This window comes from Sciurus vulgaris, assembly GCF_902686455.1.
Source record: "Sciurus vulgaris genome assembly, chromosome: 12".
Classification (NCBI taxonomy): Eukaryota; Metazoa; Chordata; class Mammalia; order Rodentia; family Sciuridae; genus Sciurus; species Sciurus vulgaris.
The window spans coordinates 43,327,558-43,342,289 of NC_136473.1; positions in this window are offsets into that span (position 1 = coordinate 43,327,558).

Consider the following 14,732-nt stretch of genomic DNA (forward strand, 5'->3'; position numbering starts at 1 on the left):
GTCAGCTTTCTGTCTCTGTGACAAAATACCTGAGAAAAACAACTTAAATGAGGAAAGATTTATTTTGGCTCTTGATTTCAGAGGTTTTATTCAATGGTCAGCCAGCCCCATTGCCTTGGGCTTGAGGTGAGACAGAGTATCATGGGGGAAGGGTGTGGTGGAACAAAGCTATTCACTTTATGGAGCCGGGAAGCATAGAGAAAGAGAAGCCAGGAGCCAGGGACAAGAAACTACCTCCAAAGGCACTAATAGTAAGACACACCTCTAATAGCTAGGCCCCACCTCCTAACGTTTCCACCACTTCCCATATTGCTACCAGCTGGGGACCCACAACACATGAACCTTCAGGGAACATTCCAGATACAAACCCTGACAAGGACTGAGGAATTGATGACACGAACAACCTAAGGTCTTCACAGTTCTCAAGCACCTTCTAATGGCTTCATGGGTTCTTTTCTTTTGACTGGATGTTTGCTTTACCGATTGCTCCCTCCCTTGATGCACTAATGCTGACTTTATCTTGAGGAGCCCCAAGGGCTCTCTAGAGTTGGCTGGGCCCTCTTGGCATGTAGTCAGATTTTTGCATCTGGCCATAACCCACCTGTTCTCTGTTCCTGTTTCCCAAATGCCCCAGCATTAGGGAGAGAGGAGCTCTTCTTTCAGAGTGGGTGGAAGGCCGTCCGTGGGCCAGAGGCTGCACAGCTGGGATTCATTCAGTGTGGGCCTGGGGTAGGCAGGTCCATCTCTAAGTGGAAACTTGTTCTCTGTCAAACATGAGCCAAGTCCATCTGCCCCACACCTTCTTTACACAAATGTTCTCTCGGCTTCTTGGGAAAATAACTTTATACTAGTCCATCCAAACTGAGGCCAAGAATTGAAATGTTAGCAGAGGCTCACTGGGAAGCAGAGACAAAAATTAAACAGCTCGAGATGTTATCCTTCTTGCCCATTCCAACCCTGATGGGTCGACCTCCAGCTGGAATGTGGAGCATGTACTTCATCGCACACACTGAAACAGCTGGAATTTATACATGGATCCCACACTAACCCATAGGAGCTGGGATTTCCCGAACCCAGAGCACTAATTTTTGCAACTTTCCTTTCTTTTTCTTTTCTTTCTTTCTTTTAAAAATAACCTTTCCTTTCTAACTTTTAAGGAAGTGGGGAATGTGTGTGGGCAAAGAGGCCAATTTGGGTAGCAGTAGATTTCTTCTCCGTTTGCTTCATGCAGTGAATTTAGGAACTCAGAGAGAAAGGAAAACACAATTAGAATAGCCCACTCATTTATTGTTCCTGGCAGGTACGCTGAGGCCTCTGTGTTCCTGTCTAACACAGTACCTTCGCCTGTAGCCTTGGGAAAACAAAACCCTGAATAACATTGACCTCATCACCCCTCCCTGAACTGATGAAATAAACAAGGGAATCTTGGCCTGGAGAGATGAAATTCTCCATCTCCCAGGAGGGGCAGCAGCAGGTCCCCCGAGAGCAAAGCTCCCCCTGCAGCTGCACGGGGTGCAAGCCAAGGCAGAGGAACCAGTCAGTGGGTGCACGAGCTGGTTGTGGTCTGCGGGCGTGGGGGTGTCCGAAGAGGCCAGAATGTAATAGGCACACTTTTGTGCTCTTTGGCCACTGGTTTAATGTTTCTCTTGTTCCCTCTTCAGAAAGCTGCATGGAGCTCACCCGGGAGCTGGCTAATGATGAGACCATAAAAGGAAACTAAACGATGGCAGGTTTTGGATGGCAAATTCCCACCCTAACCAGGTCGTCTATTTCCACATCTTTAAAACAGCCATAGACCCCTGCAGTTCTGGGGCCTCAGTGAGGGATAAACTCCTAATCCAGGGTGGCACACATCCATTGTGGGCCAAATCAATGGCAGCTCCCACCGCCCACGAAGAATTTTCTGCACCTTGAGTGGAAACTTCCCCACTGAAGGTCAGCGCAAGGTACAGACGTGTTGGTCCACAGTCCAACTGGTGAGTACATATCGCTGGCATGTTCCAGTAAGCTGCAAATGCTCAGCTCTCAGAGGGTGAGCCCTGCACATGTTTTGCCCTCTTTTACCTCTGCTGCCTCTTTCTTAGCCACCCCAACTCTCCTTTTGTGGGTCCCTGGAGGTGGAAGATGAGGCATCCAGGTTTTATAAGACAACAGAGGCCTTGTTGTTGGCCTCGTAGAGTGGGAGATGGGGAGAAGTAGTTCTCACACTGTGTATGGGGCCTTTCCCGGACTTGTTTTCTGGGGCCTCAGGGATTCTGTGCCCGTGTGGTGAAAGGCAGCTGTCTGGAGATAAGACAGGTGAACACAGTGGCCCTATCTTCTGGTTGCAGGCAGGCGATATAAAGGAGAGGGGCTGGGGCTCAGTGTCTGCAGCATCAGACAGGAGGGACAGAAAGAACTTGGGAGAGTGTGGGGGACAGTGGCGCTGCCACTGGACCAGAGCAGGGAAGCCTCTGGGTGACGTTCCAAATACTGTGACATAAGGGACCCAGGAACCAACCAATGGCTGATTGCTGTCCTCCATTCCAGAAATGGTAGCATTTGTGCAGAGCTGGGTGTTCTGCCCTCTGGGAAGTGCTCACTCCCCAGGAAGGAGGCACTGTCAAGACCGGTGGGTTTATAAGCCATTTACCTCTAGGAAAATGGGGAAGGGGGAAGGAAAAGAAAGATAATCTGCTGCTGTATTTTATTTCCAATTATGTCCCGAGCAGTCCAGAGAGCCATGGTCAAGTGATCTTGAAGACAAAAGAGAAGGAAGCAAGAAAAACTAATACTTTTTTGCTCAGACCTGGCTTTCATTTGCCTGTAAGCACCCTAATGACAACCAAGATTTATGTATTAGACCAGGATGATGTATAAAGAATTAGAGAAGCAGACAGGAAAACAGCAGCCTGAGCAGCTTGTGAAGGAGATGGAGGAAACGTGAGCCCCACACAGCTGCTGGAGACTTTGCTTCAGGCTCCAGGGATGGGCTCCATCTCTCTGTGGGGGCTGGAGACAATAGAAGAGACGCCCAGGAAGCCCGAAGCTGGCCACGCTGATGCCCAAATGCCTACAAATTAGACACCAGGCTCGCAACCTCATTACCAGGCTGGGCACCAGGCTGGTGGTAAAATCTGAACTTGACGCTAGTGCTGCTTAGAGATCTGCTCTGATCATTAATAGAAAAGAAAGATAGAGAGTATTGAATTTTTGATTAGGCCTGCTGCCTGATGCTCATCAGCCTGGCTCTGATTCCTCATTGGTCATTGATCATTTTTATTACTAGTAAATAAATTATTATTATATATATAATATTGCTTTTGCAAAACAGACTGGGCTTGCAGGAAGTCTAGCCTCATAACGTGGGTGGGAGGTGATACATGGGGGGTACAGCAGCCATTTTGTGCTCCCTGGTGGCTCCATGGCTGCCCAGCAAAGTCTGACCTGGGTGCAGGCAGCTGGAGGGCTGGGTTTGGACGTGGGCCGTGAGGGGCGAGGGCCAAGGTGCTGCCCTGTGTGACCTTGGACCATCAGTGAGCAGTTCTGCCTTTGTTCCCCCTGCCCACCAAGAAGGATTCCGTCTCCCAGCCTGTCCTGGGAGGAAAGATCAAAAAACCTTGGTCTAGGCACAGAAGCCAGGCCCTCTTCCCAGCAGGCATCCAGTAAATCTCTAGGGCCACCTGCAGGCTCAGAGGCAGGAACTCATTTGAGTTTGGAGTGAGTGATAAGGGGCTGCTTTTCTATTTGATAAGCAGATGGACATTTAGGCTTGATAACTTAAATGGGCATCAGTCACATCTTATTCTTGTCCTGCTGTCCCTCTAGGCATAGTCATTATAGACCCCAGGGCAATAGAAGCCCCCAGGTTGTCTGCTGAGGCCAGAGGACACCTGGACTGTGCAAGAGTTACATTTAACTTTTTTAAGCTGTCACATGTCACAGTCCCTCCGCCTTTGGAAGACTCTGCTCCCTGGAGAGTTCTCTGCTTTGCCTTCATGGTCCCTCTTCCCAGTGGCAAATGACTCCAACTCCTGACGTCCTGGGCGGAGCCACCCATTAGCAGAGTGCAGTCAGAGAATGGGCTGCCAGCCTGGCTGGCAGTGCCTGGGTTTCTTCGCCCTCTGTTCCTCAATACACAGTTTCATCTTCCCAATTACCAATAGGCAAGTGAAATAAGCCAGACTCAGACGAGTGTTGTATTTTTCTCTCCTATGTGGAAGCTAGAGAGGAAAAAAGAGATCTCATAAAAATTGAAGGGAGACCTTTAGAGTAGAGGAAGAGGATCAAGGGAAGGGCAAGGGGCGGTATTGGGGAATGAAATCCAGTTATGTTACATATATATACGAATATACCACAACAAAACCCACTATTCTGTGTAATTAATAAGAACCAATTAAAAGGAAAAAGAACGAAAAAGAAAAGAATTACCAATGTGTAATTGGTAATATGAAGAAAAAAATCCGGGGGGGGGGGGCTTCCAAAGGCCAGCACGGACTCCACAGGCCTTGGCATTGTCTGAGATGTCGGCGAGGCAGAGCTTCCTGCTCCCAGTTCTTCCTTCCCCGCCTGCAGTTTTCTTCCTCTGGTTTTGTAATCTCTGTTAATTGCCAGGCACTTTCCATTGTCGGTGACTTCATCCTAGACAGGCGGCTCCATCAGTTCAGCAAGTGAAGATCAAGCCAAATAGTTTTCTGATCAGCCTCATCCCCCGGTGTGCTGGGGCCTGGCTCTCTCAAACAGGCCTTTCTTTCTCAGCACTGGCCCTTGCTCCCTGGCCAAGGTTGAGGCCCCCTCTGCTGGTGGCCTGCCTTCACGGCATGCAGCGAATGGCCTCGTGTAGTGCAGCTGGCGGGTGGGGGCCAGCTCAGCACTTAGGGGAGATGTAAACTCAGAAGTTTAATGTGTACTTAATTTTTTTGGCATTGTAAAATGAATGATGATGAGAGATAACGACAGAGAATTTGTTCAGCTGGTCCTATTTAACTTGGGGTTTTGCTTTTTGAAGTTGAAATACCAACCTTCTAGATGCCTGGGTTTGGGCCCCTCCTCTAGGTACACATTTTTTTGATGCCTCCCTAGCCAGGAAGATCTCCTAAACGGGATTTGTCCTTTTAGGGCGATTTTCTGTGTTGCTTTCACTCTTCTCTCTTTCTGCGTTCCAGCATGGAGCATAGAGTCTGGCACACAGCAACTGTTAAATGTTTCTGAAAATATGTGCAAACAATTCAGTGATCAGTTTGCAGCCACGAAGGAGAAAGATCTGGTTTACTGATATGCAGCAAAACAAAAAGGGCGTGTTATCTTGTAACCCATTGGGATAATTGCCGATTGCTTTCAAAAGTTATGCATGCACATACAGACCACCTGCTACCAAGGTCTGATCCCTGTTAACAGCCCACCAGAGTTTCCAAGCTGGAAATGGTAAGAATATCTTCCTACGCACACTGCTAAAATGTTCACAGGTAGATAGAGGGATGGGCACGTAAGCACAAGTCAGGCCTCAGAGAATAAGAATAGACCAACAACCTGAGTGCTGCTTGCTTATCTATCATCTATCTATCTGTCAATCATCTATCTACCTACCTACCTATTGGTTGTCTCTGGGATGCATTTCCTGAAGTACAGTAGTATGGAAACCCTGAGCATATGCCACGTGTTGGGAAATCCTGACTGACACCCCTGCACCCAGTGGTGGTAACAGTCATCATCACCTCATCCCCAAACCTGGAAGAGGGCTCATCAAAAGCCTTTTTGCTTGTTCTCTTGAGAAGACAATGGGACAAGAGCCATGCTTCTGTGTTAATTAGATGGTTTTGACTGGGCCAGGGGGGTCCTCTCTGCCATGTCCCACATGGAGGAGAAAAGGGTTAACTGCTGGAGGATGATGTTGGCGGTATTTCACTCAATTACCCAAAAAACTTATCTACTCAACAAACACACAAGAGCCAATATTCTTTTTAACGAGAGGGGGCATGACGGGTCTGGCCATACCAGCTCTGGCCCAACTCTCTCTCTTTTATAACATATAGATAAAGGGGGCCAGGACCAGGAGGAGCTTCTTCTGTGATGGACATGATAGGGCGGTGTTAGGGGAGCCATTCTCTTAGGGGGAATATTCCAGAAGGAGACAGGGAACCACTCCCACGTAGTGCCACATATTTCCCAGCAGTTCCTAGAAGCCAGGACTCTGCGTCCTATGGCTCAACCTAGTCTGATTCTGCTAAATAAGGACAGCTTCCCACACTTGACCTTGGGGGAATCATTGCCACTACTGAGCAGAGAGAGATTCAGAGCTGCTGAGCTGAGCCTGGGTCAGTGCTAGACCTGCCAGCTGCCCCTCTGCTTCCTCAATCCTCACAGAGCTTTGTGTCCTTAGCACCTTTCTTTTGTGACCTGGCTTTTGCGGTCAGCTGTGCTTAAGTGAGAGACAGGAAGGTCCCCTCCTGTTGGTGGTGGCAGGTCCTGTTGTTCCCAGTCAATCTCAAATCAGGTTGGCTGCATGCTCTTGCATCCATCACCTCCATCACCTCCATCACCTCCATCACCCTGGTGGGTGAGGACCAGCCCTGTTGAGTCTGTGAAGCTAAGGCTTTCTGCATCAGATTCAAAGGTTCAGGGTAGTTCCTGGAGGCCGGTGCCCTCTCTCTCCAGGCCTTACCCAGCTTACCCCTGACTTCATCTCCCTCCTATCCACAGCAGACTTCTCTGACCTTGTTGAACACACCAAGGTCCCCTCTGGGTCTTTGCCTTTTGTTCCCTCAGTGACTGCACCTCATTCATTTTTTCCCCTCTGTCCTTTCTTCTCTCTAGCTTGAAGCACAGAAGTCATATTCAACTGTTTTGGTCCAACCTGGAATGCATCCCAGATGCCCCCTTTTTTGAACTCCTATGCCATTTATGTATCAGGCAGAATACTCCAATATGCCTCTGAAGCTCTGTGATAAATCCTTTAAGGAGGGGGACAATGCTGGTAAGGGGACCAGTCACTTGCAGGCCTGGGGTTCTTGGGCTCTGGTCCTGGCCTTTCTGTTCTTCATTAGCCCATGAAAAAAATATCTTCTCTTCACTGGCCCTCAACTAGGGAGCCGTTTGGCTCCTAGAAGACCAGCAAATTGTCAATTGTCACACCTGGGACAGGGCTGCTGGCTTCAAGGCCAGGGATGCAGCTCAATATCCTCCCGGGCACAGGATAGCCCCGACCACCCAGCAAAGGATTTTCAGCCCCAATGTCAGCTGCCCTATTTCCTGAGTTTATCTCCCTACCTGTAAAGACGAAGGTTGTGAAAAACTCAGCCAGGTTAAATGTATGAAAGCAGAAGAAGCTGTAGATACTGCAGCCACCGAAGCCAGCTTGAGCATCCATCTGTTCTTTACACTCTGAGTGGTATACGTTCCTCTGGAAAGCAGGGTAGGTATGAGGATAATAGGGAGCATGGAATGAAAGCTTGGTCATTTCTTTGATGCCCAAGAGAAGCCCACCTGCACTCCCACAAGCATGGTTCCTGCTTTGTAGGAGAGGACTGGGCTTCACTGTGGAGGAAGCACCCAGGGAAGACACTCGGTGGAAATGAGACTGCTTAGGCCATTCCAACCCCTGCTCCTGATAGAAGCACAGCCTGCACTCCCCCTTGCAGCTGGCAAATGGAGTCAGAGCAACCAGGGCCCATGGACACCTTCCTTCTGATGGCAGCTGCTGGGTGCACAGGCAGAGTGCTCCCCCTCGAGGTAAGGGACTGGAAGCCTACCACACGACTCTGTTCCCTGCAGCAATGTTCTCTGTGAAGACAGATGGTAATGTTCAGGGAAAGGCCACACACTCCCTGCCAGGACACACGTCCACTAGGCTCAGCCATATTCCACCTACCAAGCCACAGTTGGCCAGCGTCTTTAATATTTAAAGAGCAGATGAAGTTGCAGCGGCTTGCCTATCCTGACCCAGCCAGCTTTGGGGAACAGTCACTCACGACAGTTCATCATTACTATTTGTTTTTCCATTTAGGAAGTAGGATTTTGAATGGCATCTGAAGAGAAATCTCTTTTCAAGGTTCTCTTCAGAAAATTATTCTGGAACTGGAAAGGGTGATACCTATGCCCTTTTTAAGGCTAATAACATTGGCATGATTCCATGAGTGATGCACAGCAGGGATCGTAATCCTTCTGGTGGCGAAAAGTTAGTAGGAAAAACATCAGCCCAACGAGAAGATAACACATTGCCCGTTCCCCGGTAAATAAAACCAGGCCACATCAATTTCTCTTCCGCCTGTGAACGATGACCAATTTATCAAGTATACACTGAATAATGACTTTCCTCGGGGACAGCAGCTCTTATGATAAAGTGTTACTGCTCCAGCTACATTATTATAAACAACATCCAATTTATGAAGTTAGGAAGCAGATGCGTTTCTCAGTAATGTGTCACCATTATCTAGAACGAGCCATAAAATCTAGGCTGTCATGTATTCTCTGGCTGCAAACTTCAGACAATTAATATTCCAATGGAGCGGTCCTGATCACAAGCCCAATTCCGAAATTAGTTGTTCAATATGCTGATTAAATTTCAGAGCTGGACCTGGCTGTGGCCAAATGTGAGTGGCCAAATGTGACAAATCCTAATGCAACTTTTCAGACAGAAGGAACAGTTGGAGACATTGGAGTTTTTTGGTGAATTTCAAATGAGGCATCTTCACCTCAAGAGAGTGTCGAGATCTCACCTAGATGTCCAGAGGAGGATGAAGTCACCAATATTTTCTTAAATACCATGACTGTTCCTCAATCCTGAGTCAGTGTATGGAGGTGGCCTCACAATGGATGGACCCTCTAACTTGACAGATGGTGGAGGCTTGGCACTGCTCTCCCCTAAAGGTCATGGATGGGCAACCTGTGCTTCCTCACCAGCTCAGGGGAGCCATAGAAAGCTGCAAGTCTGCAGGATCTTAGATAAGAATTAGGAGACAGGAGACAGTGGGAGAATTAATTTCGGAGTAATATTTGAAAACATAACCATCTATGGTGCAGTTGATGCCTCTGGAAACTGCACGTTCAGTGCTGGAGACATTGTCCCTGTCTAATAGCTTACTTTAAATATCTGAGAAGGGCCATGCTAGACATTTTCATTCAGAATATGTCAGCAAAGACAGTTCTGTTCTGTCAGTTAGTTTGCAAATCCTATTTCAGTATTCAGTTTGCATTGAAACATGCCCATTTATTTCCTTTGTCATTTCAGAAGTGCTCTCCTTTTGTGCCTCTGTGGACTCCTCAGGAGGGTGATGGATTCTGAAGATGGATTTCACTATGCTGAACATAAACCATTGTGTTTAAAATTGAAGAACCAGGAGAGAAAACAGACGAACAGTACTCACCGATGGTACATCTCTGAGGAAATGGACACTTGTCCACACTGCTTGAGAAGGTGCACACTATTAAGGAAACTTGGTGACTTGTTCCATTTTTTTGCTGCTATATCATAATACCACAGGCTGCATAATTTATAAACAATAGAAGTTTATTGACTCACAGTTCTGGAAGCTGTGATATCCAAGAACATGGCCCAGCACCTGGTGAGGGGCTTAGTTCTGTGTCATAATGAGGTAGAAGATCAAGCAAGCACGAGACACACAGAGAGGAGATCAGGGTGAACTCAGTTTTTTGGTCAAGAACCTGCTCTCATGATAATTAACCCACTGCTGCAATCAAGGCATGGGGCTCTGTCCTCATGACCCAATCACCTCTAAAGGTACCACTTCTTAGTACTGAGAAATGGCAAATTTTAACATGAGTTTCAGAGGGAACATTCAAGCCATAGCACTTGGAAAAGACAATTTGGCACAAGCATCAAAATCCATATCCTTTGACTCACTTCCAGGAATTTTTCCTAAGGAAAAAGTTAGTTGGGAGTTGAGTATATTACCACTTGCATTTCTAAAACCTGTATGGAAATAAATGTCCAGCATAAAGGGATTTATTAAGTAAGCACTGGAACACCCATGAAATGTAATGATACACAGCCATAAAGTCATACTAGGGAACATGTTCAATCTACTGTTCAATGCAAAAAGCCACTTAAAAGAAAATGTATCATATGATCTCAATTTTATATATGAAAGGATTTGTAATATCTGCTTGGGGGAAAAGAATACAGACTATCTCTGTATGGTGAAATAGGGAGTGGATTTCAATTTTTCTTCTTTGTGCTTTTCTGAATATTCTATAATAAACATGTTAATATTATGCTTGTTATCAGAGAAAAAGAAATACTGTGATTATTAAAGAATGTGGGCCAGTGATGTTAAGCAGAATTCTTATAAAGGACATAAGAATTCGTATGATACATTACACTATACTATGAGTTTTATAGTCAGGAGGGAATGAGTAGAGGAACTTATTTTTTGTTTTTTACTTTTTATTTTTTTGGTGTTGTTGGGAATCAAACCCAGGGTCTCACATATGCTAGGCAAGCACTCTACCACGGAGCTACATCCCCAGCCCTTTAGCAATTCTATTTATGATCAGGTGATCTTGGAGAAGCAAGGAAAGGGAAAGCAGGGTCATTCAAGTATAAGAAATTTTCTAAAGAACAAGTATATGATTATATCACCTTGCAAAGAAGATGTGAGACGTGTATAGGATGTATTTTGGATTAAAATTCATCATAAATTAGAGAGAAAATGGTCATGTTTACCCAGGAAATCGCTTTGAATTCTGGTATCATTCATTGATCTGTCTATGCAAGATGAAGCAGTGGAGTCAATGGTAATTATATTACTACCATGCAGAGTGGGTCTTGCGCACAAAAACCCCAATATGAAAAGAACCCAGTCTGGGGAGTTGAAATTCATCTCTATCCATCTTGTTGGTGGTTCTATGCATTAGTCAATTTTCTGTTACTATAATAAAATACTTTAGAACATCAACTTGTAATGAAGAAAAGTCGAATTTGGCTCATAGTTTTTGAAGTTTCAGTTGATGATAATTGGCCCTGTTGCTCTGAGCATGTTGCACAGTACATCATGGTGGGAAAGCCTGGCAGAGAAATTCTATCCACTTCATCATGGAGCATAAAAAAGGAAGGAAGGGGCTGGGGTTATGGCTCCGTGGTAGAGTGCTTGCCTAGCATGTGTGAGGCACTGGGTTTGAGTCTCAACACCACATACACATAAATAAGCAAAATAAAGGTTCATCAACAGCTTAAAAAATATTTAAAAAAAAAAAAAAGAAAAAAGAAAGGAAGTGGAGGGGCCAGGGTCCCATAGTCCCCTTCAAGGGCATGTCTCCAATAACCAGAAGACCTTCCTTTAAGCCCCACCTTTTACAAGTTCCAACACTTCCCAATTTTCCATGAGCCGGGGCCAAAGCCTTGAACACATATGCCTTTGGGGAATACTTATCCAAACCAGAGCACTGTATGACAGCAAGCCCTACACGTCCAAGTGTCCCCAGTTGGAAATGATAGGGAGGGTGGGAATGTCCTCGTCCAGGAGTTCCCATAAACACTGCCTCCTTTGCCATCCATTTCTGTCACATTTGCATGTGTGTGTGTGTGTGTGTGTGTGTGTGTGTGTGTGTGTTTGTGCCTGCATGCATGTGCATGTGTGCCAGTCACACCCATCTACCTATGTGTAGATGTGTGTGCTTGTCCAGCCACAGTCTACCCTGTGCCTGTGTGTGTGAATGCTAGCCATGGTCCATCTGTGTGTCTGTGCGCCTGCATATGCCTGCCACAGCAGATCATGAGGCTCCTGCTGCCCAAGATGGCAAACCCAGGACGGGACAATGTTGTACCACTGCCTTGTTCCTTGTCCCTTAATATACAGCTATTTCCTCTTTTCGTGGTACTGAGTGCTCAGTTCCTTAGAATCACTATTGGATGTAAATGCATTACACCTTACCCAAATTCTCAACAGAGGTGGGACTGCATTAGAGCAGGAACATGATACTGACCAACACCAAGCGCTGTTAGTTTCCTTGAGCCTCCAAATGAAAACCAGCAGGGCTCGGATCCTGTGATAATGTTGTGCCCAGCGGCTCGAGACCCCACAAAGACCACCAGAAACCACGATCAATGCAAGCAACAAAGAGTCATTTATTAGCAAGCTCGAGCCTGGTCCTCCACGCACTTGGTAACCAGTGACGCTAAGAGGCCCTGAGCCTTTGTTCAACAGGCCTTTTATAATGAAAGGCAAACGGTTTTACAGTGTTCTTTTTAATTGGTTAACATTTGAACAGCTAAACATTAGTCCTCCTCTGGTTGGGTCCTGCCAATCTATTTGATTCTCATTGGGTCCCACCAGAACTGAACGGTCCTAGAGGAAGAAGGGAGGAGGGAAGGGGTGAACTGTGCAGGAGATGAGTCGGAGTTAGGCCCCCCTGTCCTTGATAGTTAAGATTTCTAGGCAGCTGCACATTTCTCAGACAAGTATTTCTTAACAACCTCGATAAGCACGGGGGCCCAGCAGTCCTGTTTGTGCTGTATTGGCTTTTGAGGGTGCAGTCACAACTGCCTGCATCCTGGTAATTAAGACAGTTAGCTGCACAGATATCACCCTGTTCTCAACAATAACCAAAAAAGTCCCTGTAATTCTTCCAAAGTCACTGCAGGAGCTATGCTGTAATAAAGGTTCAATATCCAAATAGAATTGGATGGATTCTCAATGGCTTTAGACCCAACTCTTCTCAACCTGTGACCTCTCCTCAGGTGCCAGAGAGTGACTTTGAATGCCCACACCTTTGTAGGATGACTTTCCCCTTCGTCATTTCCAGCTTTATAATACTCATCCATCTGATAACTTATCCCAGTTGGATATTTGGAACTTGAGGCTTGACCAGTTTTGTGATGTCATAAATCTTAACACATCAAGAGTTGAGTCCAGGCCCTATTATTGAACTCACTCATGTATTTGTTCATTCATGAGAATCAATATTTGTCAAGAAAGTACTACTAACTAAACGCAGCCTTGGATGTAAGGATATAATAATGAGCAGAAAAATCAATCAAGCAATCACCTTAATAATACAAAATTGCAAACTGGGATGCAAGTTCTGGGGAAGGAAAGTAATAGGTTAAAGGAGAATTGTTATAAAGGAGCTGGCAAGTTCGAGTAGTCAGAGGTAGCCTTTAGTGAAACGAAGCTGGAGCAGCATCCAAAGGCCAGGCAGAGCTAGCTGGCCAAAGGGGTGGTAGAATTTGATTGCTGTCAATGGAAGAAACAGTGTGTGCAGAGGCCTGTTTAAGAAAGCCACTAGGGTGTAGGAGGAATTGAAAGAAGCCAGTGTGGCAGAACACAGAGAACAGAGACATTTGAATAGGGGCCTTACAGACTTGTTAGAGAATTGGTATTTATTTTAAGAGCCATAGGAAGCCCTAGGAGGCCTTTAAACTGATGTTTTAAAATCAGATATGCATTTTGGAATGATCATTAGAGATGTAGTCAGGGAATCCGATTGGAAGAGAATTCAACTGAATCCAAAGAGAAGGCTGCCACAATCATCCAGGTGATAGAGGAAAGCAGCCTGGACTAAGATGGTAAGGGTGGAGTCGATGAGCAATGGGGTGGATGGAAGAGCTCTTTAGGAGGTAATGTGGTTGTCCTTTGATGAGGGGTTGTTTTGTGTTGTGAGAATAAAGGAGATGATAGGGATAGTTCTTAGTTTTCTTGCTTGGATGACCTCAAGCACAGGTGTTGATGCCATTCATGGATGTGGAACCTCAGAAGGGGTTCCATTGGGATGTCCATGAGGGCTGGGAGACACCACGCATTTATTTTGGGGTTATTTAGGTTTGAAGTATTTTTGAGACAATTTGAAGAGAAGTCAAGTAGGGAGTGACCTTGACAAGGAGTGGGAATAGGGAAGAGACTAGAGAAGATATTGCAGTCTTGGGCTTGTGGGTCTTTGAGAACATTTGCCTTCTGTCATGTTTTCCTTTTCCTGATGGTTCTGTCACATGCCAGGTTGGCCACCCAGTGTGACAAGCAGCAGGAGAGGCTTAGAATCCCTCTGGCCTGAGGAGAAGAAATTAAACTTCTCTTTAAAGATGTATTCGAAATAGGGTTAGAAGTGATATGTGTCCTTTGGGGACCTGAAATAAGAGCATAATCTAGGGCTTTTAATGACTCTGCAATATTGATGAATTAGGAATCAAAACCATAGGAAAAAATTTTTGGAAGCATCTGAGTTATTCAGACTCCCTAAAATGTGGTAATTGCCTAGCTAGATGGAAAGAAGGTCTCTGGCTTTCTTAACACGAGGTGGAGGCCTGTGATGATTAATTCGAATTGTTAATTTGATTGGATTAAATATGCTGATGATTAAGCGGCTTCTGGGTGTGTAAATGAGGGCGTGTCTAGGAACGTCTGGAATGTGGGACAGTGAACTGAAGTGGAGCCCCTCCCTAAGCATGGGCAGCACCATCCAATAGGATGGAATAAAAGTTGGAAGAACAAGGAAACAGATGCAGATGCAGGTTCGGCTCTTCTTGAACAGGTTCTTCATTGCTGCTTCCATCGCCTGAGGATATTAGGCTTTTACTTCTTCACTCTTCCAAAGCAGACTCTGCCAGTGATTCTCCAAGGTTTCCAGAAGCCTTGGTCTCAGACTAGGGTAGCACTGTTGATCCCTCTTGTTCTGGCGCTTCCGCCTTTTGGAGTGCGCAGCTACTGGTTCTTCCAGCTCTCCAGTCTGCAGAAGTCCTTTGGACTATCCAGCTTCTGGTCGTGTAAGCCAATCTAATAAATCCCCTTTTTATAATCATACTA